The sequence below is a fragment of the Talpa occidentalis genome, unplaced genomic scaffold (assembly GCF_014898055.3).
Source record: "Talpa occidentalis isolate TD23 unplaced genomic scaffold, MPIMG_talOcc4v2.1 talOcc4.14, whole genome shotgun sequence".
NCBI lineage: Eukaryota > Metazoa > Chordata > Mammalia > Eulipotyphla > Talpidae > Talpa > Talpa occidentalis.
Genome location: NW_023601433.1, coordinates 36,316,343 through 36,329,968, shown reverse-complemented (window position 1 = coordinate 36,329,968; position 13,626 = coordinate 36,316,343). Strand labels below are relative to the sequence as shown.

The following is a 13,626-nucleotide window of genomic DNA, read 5'->3' as shown; positions in this document are numbered from 1 at the left end:
TACTGTAAATAATCCAAAAATTATTTACTGAGAACTTACATTAGAGAAATATTGAAGTCCATTCTTATGGTGCTTGTAAAATTTTCACTTACTGCTGGGTGTCAACAATACAGGAAATAATATATATTCCCCCTTATATTCAGAACTTCATTATGTAGAACTTTTATTGTGAACCCACTGGACAAAGATAACATTTCCTTCTTTCAGTGGTTAATAAATGTACATCAATCCTAACTATTGTAATAATACAAAATTGCCTTAATAAAATTCTCTTCTTATAAAGAATGTCTATAAATTTAACGCAAACATCTTGATACATAACAAATTCAAACTATTCCTGGTAATAAGAGTAGACAGAAGGTTAAATCTCATTCCAGAAATTTACCTCACCCTTAGCGATAACATGCTACTCAGGAAGTTACTTCCCTTACAAAGAACTAGCATTTATGCTTAAGACTAAAATGATTATTTTTAAAGTACTCATTTTACAATGCAAATGTGTATCTAAATTAAACTCAGTAAAAATAAGCATTTTACACTGAAACTGCAGTGATGACTTCATGGGAAACAATAGGAAAAGTGGCTCTTGAATACGAACTCAGAAAAAACATTTTGAATTCCTTCTAGGTGCCTTGAATCTTCCTTTGTTCTCTCTCTCTGGACTCTAATGATTAACTGAGAACCCCTTGCTCTGAAGTTGTTAGGCAAAACTGAGACTGTTCAACAAGGTCATAGCAAAAAACAAAAAGAAAAACAAAGCAATACAAAACTGACAACTGATCGACAATGCCAAGCCATATCCTATACTTGGAATATGGGGCAAAGGCAGAAACACAGGCTCCCTACTACAGAATAGCAACAAGAGTCTGTGTAACAAAAACACATACACAATAGGCCATTTTTGACAGAGACAAATGACAGACCGAAAAGAGCAATATAAGGAACAACAGCTTTATAGCAGAGAGGTAGGACTATAAAGACCAGTGAGAAGATTTTACAGGAAAGCTGTGTGGAGGTTCCTCAAACTACTAAAAATGGAACTACATTATGACCCAGCAATTCCACTCCTAGGGATCCATCCAAAGGACAGAAAAGCATTAATTCAAAGGACACCTGCACCTTTATGTTTATTGCAGCACTATTTATGATAGGTAAGCTATGGAAACAACCCAAATGCCCAACAATAGATAACTGGACCAAGAAGTTGTGGTACATATACACAATGGAATATTATTCAGCAATTAAAAAAGATAAACGCATGCCATTCACAGCAACATGGATGGAGCTGAAAGGGATGATGCTCAGTGAAATGAGTCGGAAGGAAAAAGAAAAATATTTGATGGTTTCACTTATAGGAGGAATATAGGGGAACCGAAAAAGGGATAAGGGGGAAATAACAATTAAAAATAAAACAAACAAAATCAGCAGGCTACTATAAATCAGAGACATTATGCAGAGGAGGGAGAGAAGGGGAGGGAAAGGGATCAAAACAGGGGAGGGAAGACCATAAGGGACCATGGCGATGGTATAGGGGTGAATTGTTGGTGAACTCTATGGGGACTACACCTGAGAGGAGAAAGCAAATATATATATATATATAAAATATACAAATAAACTATACTAAAACAAAACATTTGGCAGTATAGGAAGGTAACTGAAGAGAGGTGGAGAAAAGGAAAGATCCCAAGAGGAAGTGTGTGGTTATGATCAAGACCACATGGCGGGAACAGTGTTGGTGGAGGTGGGCACAACAGCAAGTTAAATAAAACAAAGATGTCACTGTCCTTCCTGGGCCCTGCTAAGCTTCACACTATTTTTTGTCAAACCATGTCTTGGTCATTGTCCTTAAACAATATTTTATGAAATAGCTACTCCAAAAAGTAAAGAAAATTAGAATACACTAAGAATTTATCACCTCTCAGACAAGTTGTCATGGTTGAGGCAGCCTTGTGTGTGTGTGTGCCCATGTTTGGTCATTAGTTTGGCTCGTTTTTCTGTTGAAACCTTTTGATATAAGCTATATTTTCTTAATACAAAGTCAAAGCTTCATAGGATACTCATTGCATAGTTTGAGATCAACCTTGTAGAGAATTTATGGAGATATATTGACTTTTCATTGAGGACTGTGAGCTATTTATTAACCTAACTTATGACATTACAGAAATGCATTCATCGACAGTCACTGATCACCTAATATACTGGTACTAGGCACATTGCTTCCAATAAAACATCTGTCCTGGATCATAACCAGATGCATGAATTAACATTGAGGAGAAACAGGATTGAGCTATGTCAATAAAATAAACCAGGAAAATTCCCATGTCTAAGATTCTAACTATTTTTTATTTACTAGCTTCCTTGGATATAAGCTCCCTCAGAATAAAGTTTTTTTCTATGACATTGAAACTAGTTGTTGCACCTAAAATGGCACTTGGAACATAATAAATAAACAATCAAAAAGATTTATAGGAATGAAGGGAGAAAAGGAGTAAAGAAAGGAAGGAGAGTAGGAGTAAAAAGCAGGAAGGAGGAACGGAGAGATGGAAAGAAATAACTTAAACCATTGCGTTTTCCAGAGTCTATGGGGAGTAACAGTACTTTACATGTTCAACAGCTCCCTTCAAACTCAGGAAAAAGTGAGAAATAGAGTTTTTTCAGTAGACTGCCAAAAAAGTGTCCATTTGCCTTCTTGGGGGTACACTGATCCAGCACAGAAATAACCCAGATGGACGTAGTAGAGCCTTTACTCATGATAGAGTCATAGCAATTCTCTCTCAAGCATATGTAAAAAGAACTTCATCTTTGAGGCATTTCAGAAATGAGTTATTTTTCAAAACATCTCTTATAGGCATAAGATGTGTTGTTATTTTCATTGCTGGAAGAGATATTGAAACAGAATGGCTAAGTGACTTATCCAAGACTCCAAATTAAAACTGGTAAATTGCAGAACCAGCTAGTCATCAATTCTTTAAGTCATTGTTCTTCAGATATTTAGGCCATTCTGAAATTAAAAGAAAAAAGCTCCATTATTTTAGAAATTATAATCTGCTATCCAGTATAAAATATGATCTACTGTCTTTATTCTCAGGAAAAGGTCCATGACCTCAACTTAACTTCACAGACAAGCTGAAAATATAATGGAAGAAATTATTCCTGACTTTTCAAGTGGAGCTTCAACTAAAGACATATGCCAGTGGTGGATATAAACGAAGATGCCTCCAAGCAAAGAATGTTTTCTCTTTCTGGTGATTCTATTAAGACAGTAGGGTCCTAATAACAGTAAATCTGGTGCAGAGGAATCTATAAAACTATGTATATGGGAGCATCCTGTGACTATGAGAGATAAAAGATTATATTTCATTTGCATGGTTTGCTGGGTTTTATTTGGCAGATACAATAACACAGGCTACACAGAGCCCATAAAACAAAGTGAGAACAGCAGCTCATTTGGTGGCAGAATGTAATGGTTATGGCTAAAGGGCTTACATAATTCATCTCAAACCCTTATGCCTATATTTAGTGTTGTTTAAATGAAAAACAAACTTGTGGCCATAAGGAGGGATTTGGTCAGAAATGTGATTGAGATTTTTTTTTTTTTGGTATATATCTGCTGAGATTATTAATCTACATCAGTTAAAACAGCTACACAAATATCCAAGAATAAGCATACCTTACCTCAGCATATTAGTGCTCATGTCTCCAACTTTGCTTCTCTAAACAATTCTAAACCACCCACAGAATCAGAGTTAGTGAAGAGAGAGGCCCTGTTCTTTATTTTGACTTGAAATTCCTAGTAAAACTCAGAGAAGACTCCCGAAGAATCCTAAGCCATGGTTAAGAGATAATGTTTAGTATTCAGATGATGTTCAGTACGAGATAATACTTTGAGAGAGGCTGAGAGGGGGTGAATCAAAAGAAGGATTGAGGCATGTGATATTGGCTTAAACCATTTTACACAAGTATAGCAGCTTTTAATATTCTTAAAAGTATTTATCACATAATATTTCTAAAAGATTTAAAAATCAATTATTGTTAATCATTTAATTCTTGTTATATTGTAAGAGTTAAAAACTTCGTGTCTCAATTGTAAATGTTCAATACTGAATTTTGCTGTTTTAGGTGGGAAATTTTTTTTTTTTTTTTTAAGAATCAGACCTGGAATATAGTTGGTAAAGAGAAATCTGCACCATAATGTCAAAGGTACATCCGAATGAGTTGAAAACATCAGTGATTATCACACCAATTTAGTGACAAAACAGATCTGTAAAATAACACATTTTTACTTCCAGGTGATCACATGAAGTTAACCTATCTAATGCCAATATATAAATACAAATTTTGTAATGTTTAAAATTGCTTGCCTTTCAATAAGACAGGAATGTTTAATATTTCTAGGCCATTATAATATTTGTACTTAAAGTAGCCTTGGAAATAAAGGATTAAACTATCTCTTAATCACCTTTAGACAACCACCAAACTCTTTTTATAAAAGACAAGTAGGTATAAAAATAAATAAAAATGTATGGCTTAAACTTTATCTACCAAGAGCAAGCCACTACCTTGGAAACTGGATTATCCCTCTTGATTTTAGAAATTCTTTATTATTTTTAGGTAAATCAATATGGATATTAAAGTGATTAGCTCTAGCTTTCCAAATTTGAAATTTTTATTCCATTTATGTTGTTACTTTAAACATACTTGAGCCAATCTGGAGGGGAAACAAAATGTATATATGAAAAAAAAAAAAAGCTTATTTTAAACTACTGTTAACTGTAAGTAAATAATTTATTTTCTAAGTAGTGGCATAATTGACAGACTATGTCTTGCTTTGGTAGAAAGCCCAATTTGTGTGTGTGTGTGTGTGTGTGTGTGAAAAAGAGAGAATAGCTTTAATTGCATATTCCTCAAGAGTCCGCTATAAACAGACACAAACACACACACACAACAACAACACACACACAACAACAACACACACACATTGAAGGAATATCTAAAAAATTGGATAGTATATATTTTCACTGTTATTGTTATAAATGCAGTAGTGTAACCTTATGTATTTATTCTTGCCAGGAAGAAGTTTCACTGCTAATCCACATTCATTTCTCAATCAGCTGATTTTCATACCTTTCCAGTGACTGCAGGGAAAATCAGACAAATGGAAAGAACAACCAAAGGGCAAGCTAACAATGATTAAGAGAATTTTGGAATTCAGAGAGAGAAGAAAATAGGATAAGAGAATGAAGAGAACCAAATTAAAAAAAGACAAAATTTTAGGGGAAAAAACAATTATATAATTGTTCAGTAATTCACTTTTTTCCCAATCCATAATTTTCTAATATTGTAAGTAATACCAAAAATAAATCTTCCTTCACTAACTTAAAAACAAAACAACTCATGCCTTGTAAACACAAATATTCAAATTTTAAAATCTTAATAGCCAAAGGGGTCTAGCTACCTTTTAAGATTGCCACTCCACTAAGAAATGTATGTGAACTTTTGAAGTAAGAGAAAAGCATGTAAGAAAATGAAAACCAAAAAAATTTCTTTTTCTTTTAGAGATATTCTACCATGAAGAAACATTCCTTTCTGAACTGCCTGTTATCAAGCAAGTGCATATTAGTTTGTCAGAGTGAATGGCCAGATTTTGTTATCCTAAATCAGTGAGATTTATGTTTTCCCCTTACCTCTATACCATGTGCCTTCAAACCTCACCTCTACCACAACTATTTTTTCTTTAAGTGTTTTTTTTACATTCAAGTTCTTAAAGCATATTATTATTATTATTTTTTAGTATTGCAATCTCCACTAGTCCTTATTTTCACTCAAAATTACAATACAGGGGACTATGGCCAATGCTATGCAGATGGCCAAATAGATAATAAAGACTCAGTTCATGAATAATATCCACTCAGAAAGAGGACAAAAGCAACAGGAAAAAAGAGTCCAAATTGGACAAAATGTGCGTGCTATATTTAAAAAAAGCACACCCGCGATCATTGTCAGAGATCATTAAGGGTGCCCTGTAGTTTTAATGATATGCCAGTGGCACCAATTTGATCTGACTGTTTGCTCTTATAGTCAATAAAAAAAGTCATAACTGCCATCAAATTTAAATTTAATTTATTTTCCACACAGCCCTTTCTGTTTTCCTTTTTTTTTTTCTTTTATAACATTAACACTTTTTTTGTTAAAAAATGTGTGAAAGATTAATTTGTAGAATGAGGGGAGCTGTGGGTGCACAGCACAGGACAGATGGCGTGGGTGGGACATGACAGTTTTCGTCTGTGGCATCATTTTGTTGTTGCTATTGCAAGTGAGCAAAATAAAGCTACTGCTACCACAATCTTTTCTTTGGGGACTCTCTCTGACAAGGTGTGTTCTTTCCTCACACAGAGCCCTGATGCCTAGGGGGGCAGCAGACTCTTTATGACCAGCATAGACCAGAGTAGGTCAGCCTGAGAGCACTTTAATTTTAAAATTGCATTTATGACAAAATTTCACCCAACTTTTGCATAAAACAATGTACTCTATCTTGGTAAGCTGAGTATTTTAAAATGCAGTAATGATTTGTCCTCTCTCAGATCCTGTGTGTAGATCCAAACATATGAAACCATAGATGAAAACAATTTTTTAAAAGAGGAATGATTTTTTTAAAAGATTTTCTTGTTGATTTTTGCATATCAGTCAAAATTCTACTTACATTAAAGGGGAAAAAGAAATGGTACAGGTTTATATTCAAAGCTTCGACTTTTGCCTTGGAACAACCATAATTTACACATAAGTATTGTAGGAGTTCCCTATTCTAAAGATTCTTATTGAAAAATAAAGCAATTACCACAGAAAATCACTGTCATATGGCACACACAGACATTCCGAGAAAAAGTAAAACTTTGAGAAGGGAAATTCAGGACAGCGTGTGGGAGGGAAGATTCAAGTTCTTTTTATGCACAAAGAGATCCATTAACAATATCTTTATGAGTTTCATTCTTCCTTTTTTACTGAACTAATTTTCAGTACCCAGAATATGTGAACGTGACTGCAAATAAATGATTTGGGGAAGAGGGCTGCAGTAAATAAGTGAGTATATGTAAAAACAGTTGGTGGTTAATTTGAGACAAAATAAGATTTGACTGAAGAAAAAATTCCACAAAACCTTAGTCTTAAACTAGTGCTTCTTTCACATAGGGAGGCGAGACAGACCACGAAAGGATGATAACAACCACAGAGTTGAACACAGAATTCATCTAGACTCATGAGCCTGTTTCAGTCTTGAGATCTTCGGTATTCTGGTGGGTAGTGTATTCAGTATCCAGTCATTTCATATGATCGTGTTATTTCCCCAATTAGACTGTAGGTTTTCCAGAAAGGAATTGTCCTTCATAAAGCAGTGCTCCACAATGGGTTTTGTTGACACACCAGCACTAAAATGATGACAGATATAGTGAGTGGCCATGTTGGAGGCAGCACAACAGAGTGATTAAAAACAAGGACTTTGAAGGCAGAAAGTTTGCTGTGGATATCAGGCTATGCAACTGTAATTATAACCAAGTTACTTTAGCAATTGTTCAAGCTTCTCCACCTCTGTGAAAAGGATGACAACAAAGTGTGACTTTCCTTGCAGGGCTAGCAGGGAATTAAAAAAAAAATAGTCCTTTGTAAAGTAATTAAGCTGCCTGGCAGGTAGTTAATTAGCCCTAGTTTTCTAGAAGTCACTTTTTTGGGACTTTCCCAACACCCACAGGCACTCAAAACCCCAAATTTTGGGTATGAAACATTTCTTCTTCTGGTTCGCTAGAGGTGGAATGAGCAAATACAATGTTGGATATACATCTGCAGATCAGGAATGAGTAAGGATAGATACAAATTTTAAAACCATATACACAGTTACAGAAGAGGGTTCTTTGATATTATAAGGAATAGAGGGAAAATCTAGTATACACACTGTAGGGTAAATGAAGATTTTTCAGGCTTTTACACCATTGGCCTCTGTGGCTATTGCCTGTGGTCTTGAATGCAGGAGGCTCTTGGGAGCTCAGGCACAGGGTACACGTGACTGATGTTGGACACCTGGAGTGTGATGTGGGTGTGCGTGAGTGTGCACACCTGAGCCTGGAGGCTGAGCATATAAGGGCAGCGTCACAGAGGATGGAGGGTGGTAGAGGGCAGTGTGGCAGAGAGCGGCGGGCAGTGGCGGAATGATTTTGAGAGGAAGCGTCCACAAGACGATGCCAGAGAGCCCAAAGATTTGGTGGGGGGCTGGGATGCCTGCCAGCCTCCTGCCACCACTCCCCCCTGCCCCCCTGCCTGCCCTGCACCTGGTTGCCTCACTACAAATGGTGTAGAAAGATCATTAAAAGCCTGAAAATACCACGGAGGGCTCCAGGACTCTCCTTTACCCGTCTGCCCGGATCCGTAGAGAACCTGCCCTGAGCTTGCTTACACACACACACACACAGTTTATGTGTCCATAAAATAGAGTGCCCAGAAGGATGCATATCACATATCTAATTTAAAGAGAGTTATCCATTTGATAATTATTTGTTCTATTAGAATGTCTCCATGATTCAGTATCTGTAATGGGCATTATAGAAATGGAGTCTAAGTTCTTACTGTTCAAGACAGTACGTCTTTTAACTCCTTTCCTTTTATCTCCTTCTACTGCCCAGGATATGGATATAATGACTGGAACTTGGGCTGACATATGGACCCCAAGAATGAGAGCCACACTAGGGAGGCTTGAAGCAGTGAGCTAGAAGCTTCTGAACTGAATGGCTTCCTAAATTAATTGTTCCAGACCAAAACTGCTTACTCTTGACTTTGTTGCTGTCTCTTACACCCTCCCCCTGAACTTCTGGCCTACACCCCAGCTCTTATATGAATAAATAAATAAATAGTTTTAATAAAGTATTAAAAAATGAAAAGACTTTCAATTGGTTTCTGTTTATTTCAAAGAAATCCTCATTTAAGATTGGTGGATTTAAGATTAATGGGATTATACATTAAAATTATTTGTCATGGGGCCTCCCTGGTGGTGCAAGGGGTTAAGTCTCAGCTCTATGAAGTTACCTGGCAGCCAGTGCAGCACGAGTTCTATCCCAATCCCTGGCCAGGGAGCTGACCCACATGGCGTAGCAGACCTCTTCTGTCTCATCCACTGCTCCCCTCAGCAGTGTTTTTCAGTTAATCTGCCTGTTCTGCTCCCCACTCTGTTTCTGCCCAATCCTCTCAGCCCCTCTTCCCCTCCCACTCCTCCACTCTCTGGCCTACACCCCAACTCTTGTGTGCATAAATAAATAAATCTTTAAAAAATTACTTGTTACATGTGAGAAAAATATGATACATAGTATATACTCAAATAGCTTTTTTAATTAAATGGAAGGAGTATGTAGGGTATATTTGAGATCAGTTTCCTATGGGGGTGTGGTGGGGGAGGCTTCCCCACACTGCAAACCATACTTGAACACTAGCAGTGTGTCAGAGAATTCAACTCAATTCTGACACTATCTAGAGACTGCTTTCCACTTCAGTTTCTGGCTGTAAATCCAGGCTGTCACCTGCACTTCCCATGAGTCTCTCCTCAGACTTCAGGTACCCATTACAAGCCCAGAATATTATTTGTGCTTCTTAACAACTGGCTATAAATCAGAGATTCCCATGAACCCCTCCTTACTTTGGATTAATTTGCTAGAGCAGTCCTCTATTTACTCGCTAGACCACTTATTTATAGCAAACAATATAAGTCAGGAACAGCTAGATGGAAGACATACATAGGGTAAGGTATGGAAGGGGCACCGGCTTCCGTGCCCTCTCCAGACATGCCATCTCTTTAAATTTTCACATGTTCAATAACCCAGGAGAAATTTGAAGAATGCTCTTCTTGGGATTCTGTAAAGACTTCATTACAGCATGCTTAATTTACTCATTGGCCTTTAGCAATTAGTTTACTCACCCCACCCCATTCTCCTGTCCCAGAAAATCAGAGGCAGCACTGAAAGTCCCACCCTCTAGTCCTGTTGGTTTCCCCTGTAAACAGCCACCACCACCTTAGGGGCTTCCCAAAAGTCACATCATGCACATAACAAGAGACACCTTTATCACTCTCCACACTTAGAAGATTCAAGGTTTGGGGGAGTTCTGAGCTAGGAAGTGAGGAGGAAGACCAAATATGCACACATAATATCACAGAAGGTGAATAGGGAGACAGAGAGGGAACAGGCTTCACCAGCACCCCAAGAATGCCCAGTCCTGCAACCCTGGCAGGAAGCACACTTAGACAAAAGGAACTCCAGCATCTGTGAAGAGGAGAGAGAAGGTTCCCAGTAGGAATGGAGTGACAACTTCTCTCTTATCTACTGCAAGGAAATCACCAAACAACTGCCACAGTTTTGTAGCTTAAGGAAGGAGAAATTTCTCAGTTGCCTGACCACGGCTCTGAGGTTTAGACATACAATCAGGAATTCTTCAGCCTTCCAGTGTTTCCAGGTGTGGAGCCAGAAAAGGGATAATTCCTTTGTTCCCACAAATCTTTTTCTGTTTCCAGGCTGGGAGACCTGGCCACGGATATAGGCCACTAATTCACAACTTTTAGTGTTCATTGGAACCACATGGGGGCTTTTCCCAAAATATTACTGACAGAGTCCTCCCTCAAACTACTGAATACAATATCCAAGGGCATTGTATCCAAGGGTCTGGATGTGGGATCTGGAGATGAGTACCTTTAAAAATCTCTCTGTTGAATTCTGTTACCTGTCAAAGATTGGAAGAAAAAAAAAACCAAACAAACCTGGCCTGCCTATCTTTACAGTTGAATAAAACTCAGAATCAATTGAGGTGCTGAAGTTAGGTATTACAGTCTTTGGTCACAAGTCTGATACAAGAGGATCAAATCCATGTCTTAGCTCATCAGTGATGGACTGATCAAGAGTACAATGCCTAGCCTCACTGCAGTTTCTGTTCCTGCCTCTAAAAAGTTATATGGTCTGGGCATCTTTTTAACTTGTCATTGTGTTAAACAGTTACAGCTGATCTGTCTAACTCCTAACCATTTGGACTGAGTTCCTGTGAACATATGAGCATTAGAAAAACGAAAGTTTGAATAATTTGCAGGTGGACTATTAACAATTAGAAAACCATAATTCACAGTCTGGCTATTCATTTAACACCATTAAAAAAACTAATGCATTTCTTAGTAAATAAAAATCCAGAGCCCATAAAATATGATTTGTTTTCATTTAGAAAATGCAGGAAGTAGATTATATCCAGTTAAGAATAATTTACGGCCAAGACACTTTCAAACAAGAGGCCAGTCTAAGTCAAAATATTGTATTACAATTAATGAAAATATCAATAACAAAAATGCAATCATTCTCTTTTTTTTTTTTGTGGGACCCTCACCGGTGACCAGGGATCGAACTGGTGTTACAGAGGCTGCGGGCAGCCTCGCAATCCAGTGCTCAACTGCAGTGCCACGAGGGGAGGCCCCCAAAAATGCAATCATTCTTATCATGTTTTCAGGTTCCTTTTATTTTACTATTGCCATGGTACTAATAAATTGCAGACAGGAAGAAAAAAAGGTTACTTGGGATTGATGTTGTATGATATTTTTTATTTAGCCACTGTCTTTTTGAAATACTGATTTTCATCTATGCCGAGTCTTTTGATATAGATCAGTTAAATTTGAATGGACAGAGTCTTCCCATCCAGTTTGGCTTATCCTAGCAGCAAGAATGGAGTGTGCTTTTTTCCCCTTCAATAGTTTATAAAGAGACCATATAAAACTGCCCGTTACTTTTTTTAGACATAGTGAGTTTATTACTGAAAAATTGCACACCCTCAAATCTCCTTATCTTTTTGCATGTAAATGAAACTCTTTGCAAATAAATATATATGGCAGGAAAAATCAACAAATACTAATGTTCAAACCCCAAGGGGGCAGCCTGCACACAGATGAAAATATGACCGCACACATACACAGTTTTTGTTGCATGACACCGGGCAAGAGGAGAAAAACAAAGTCTGCATAAAAGAGTTCACTCAGAGACAAAAAGATCCATTCACGTGGATCCAAACTCATATGTAAACTCAAAAAAGTCAGTCGAAATCCTGACATTGTTTCAAACCGCAACACAGATTAACAGAGCATAAACCACAGTAAATTTACATTTACTTAATAATACATATCACCAACTTTGCAGTCAGATGTTGAGGCAGCAAGCAAAACAAGTTATTTTTAGGAGTCTAGCCAAGGACCATTTGCTCATTCATGAGTGTGCTCTAAGGCCAAAACCAAAATATCAAGACAGGCCATTTTCTGGGCAGTAGCTGCAGGGTCAAACAGCCTCACAAGGAAAGTGTCATTGACCACACAGGGAACTAGATGAGAGACAACGTGTGGTTAATGCAGGCCTGTTACTGTTATGAGATAAACAACCACAAGTGTGAACACTGATGGTGGTCAGAGCATTTTCTATTCAAAGAATGGCTTACGTTTCGGTTTGACTAAAGACTTGGCCAAGGAATTTAAAGTGCAAAATTTATCTGAAGACTAATTTGTTCCTGAGGAAAGAGGTTTAGGTAAGGGCCAAACAGTAACAGCAAGTACATTTAAAAATGGAAATGCAATTTAGTTGGTTCCTATTGTTTCCTAACTGCTATGAGGGCAACAAAATCATAGTTTCCAGTTCTTATCAAGACAAATTACTGCAAGTCAAAAGTTATCTCAGGCTTATAGAATGCCTTTTGGATGTGATAGAACTAGGGCAGCTTGGGAAAGAAAAGCAATTAGAAATGCCTCATGAAGTTAAGGTTACAGAAAACCTCAGTCATCCATTTCTTTGTTCCAGATTTTGTTGAACTCCTTCCACAAGGCATGTACATACCAGGTGTGAGGGACACTAAAACATATGCAGCATCGTCCTTGCTTCATTCATACTGTCATTGACGGATCATCATCATCATCATCACCACTCCCATGTAAACAAAATTGCACAGACAAATACAGTTCCTTGCATTTCCCCTAAGAGAAAAGGACTACAACATCTATCTGCTTGTTACTGCAAGGAGTACAGCAGAAACAGGATTGCTGGCCCCACTTTCCCTTGAGGGGAGCTGCATGATCTTTTCTGTTTGGTGGCCTATTGAATCTTATAAGTTAAGCTCCACCCTCCAGTTGTCTTTTCCCTTGCCAGGACAGGCAAGGAGGCCTCACAAGACCCGCAAGATCCAGCCTTGGTTGTTGAGTTACAGTTTGATGGACAGATACCTGGGAGGGTCACCCAGGGTAATTTCCTTAGTGAGAATTAGACCTCAGTGGTGGTAAGTCACTGTGAGTAGGAATGTAATATAACCTATACTCTCTACTACCATTAATTTATATTTTGCTTAGAACTTTTTAGAGACAAGAAATCACATGTTCTATAGAGTTGGGAGGAATTTTATGGATTTATAATAGATGATCCAATGCAGATACATCTAGTGCTGCTTTAAGATAGGGACGATTGTAAGCTTCATTTTATAGGTAAGAGGGTTACCTCTTTAAAGAGGGTACAGGAGGGTTAAAGAACTTGATGAAGTTATGTGACTGAGAAGGAATCGTCTAACTGCTAAGAGTCAATATGCTTAATCTCT

General features: G+C 37.5%; 1 long non-coding RNA gene across 1 annotated transcript; it reads left to right on the top strand.

Moving 5' to 3' along the window:
- Positions 1–7,016: 7,016 nt before the first annotated feature.
- On the top strand, positions 7,017–8,861 carry LOC119245235 (uncharacterized). Its single transcript, XR_005125223.2, has 3 exons — positions 7,017–7,077; positions 7,186–7,289; positions 8,667–8,861. It is a non-coding gene; the product is annotated as an uncharacterized LOC119245235 (long non-coding RNA).
- Positions 8,862–13,626: the final 4,765 nt, after the last annotated feature.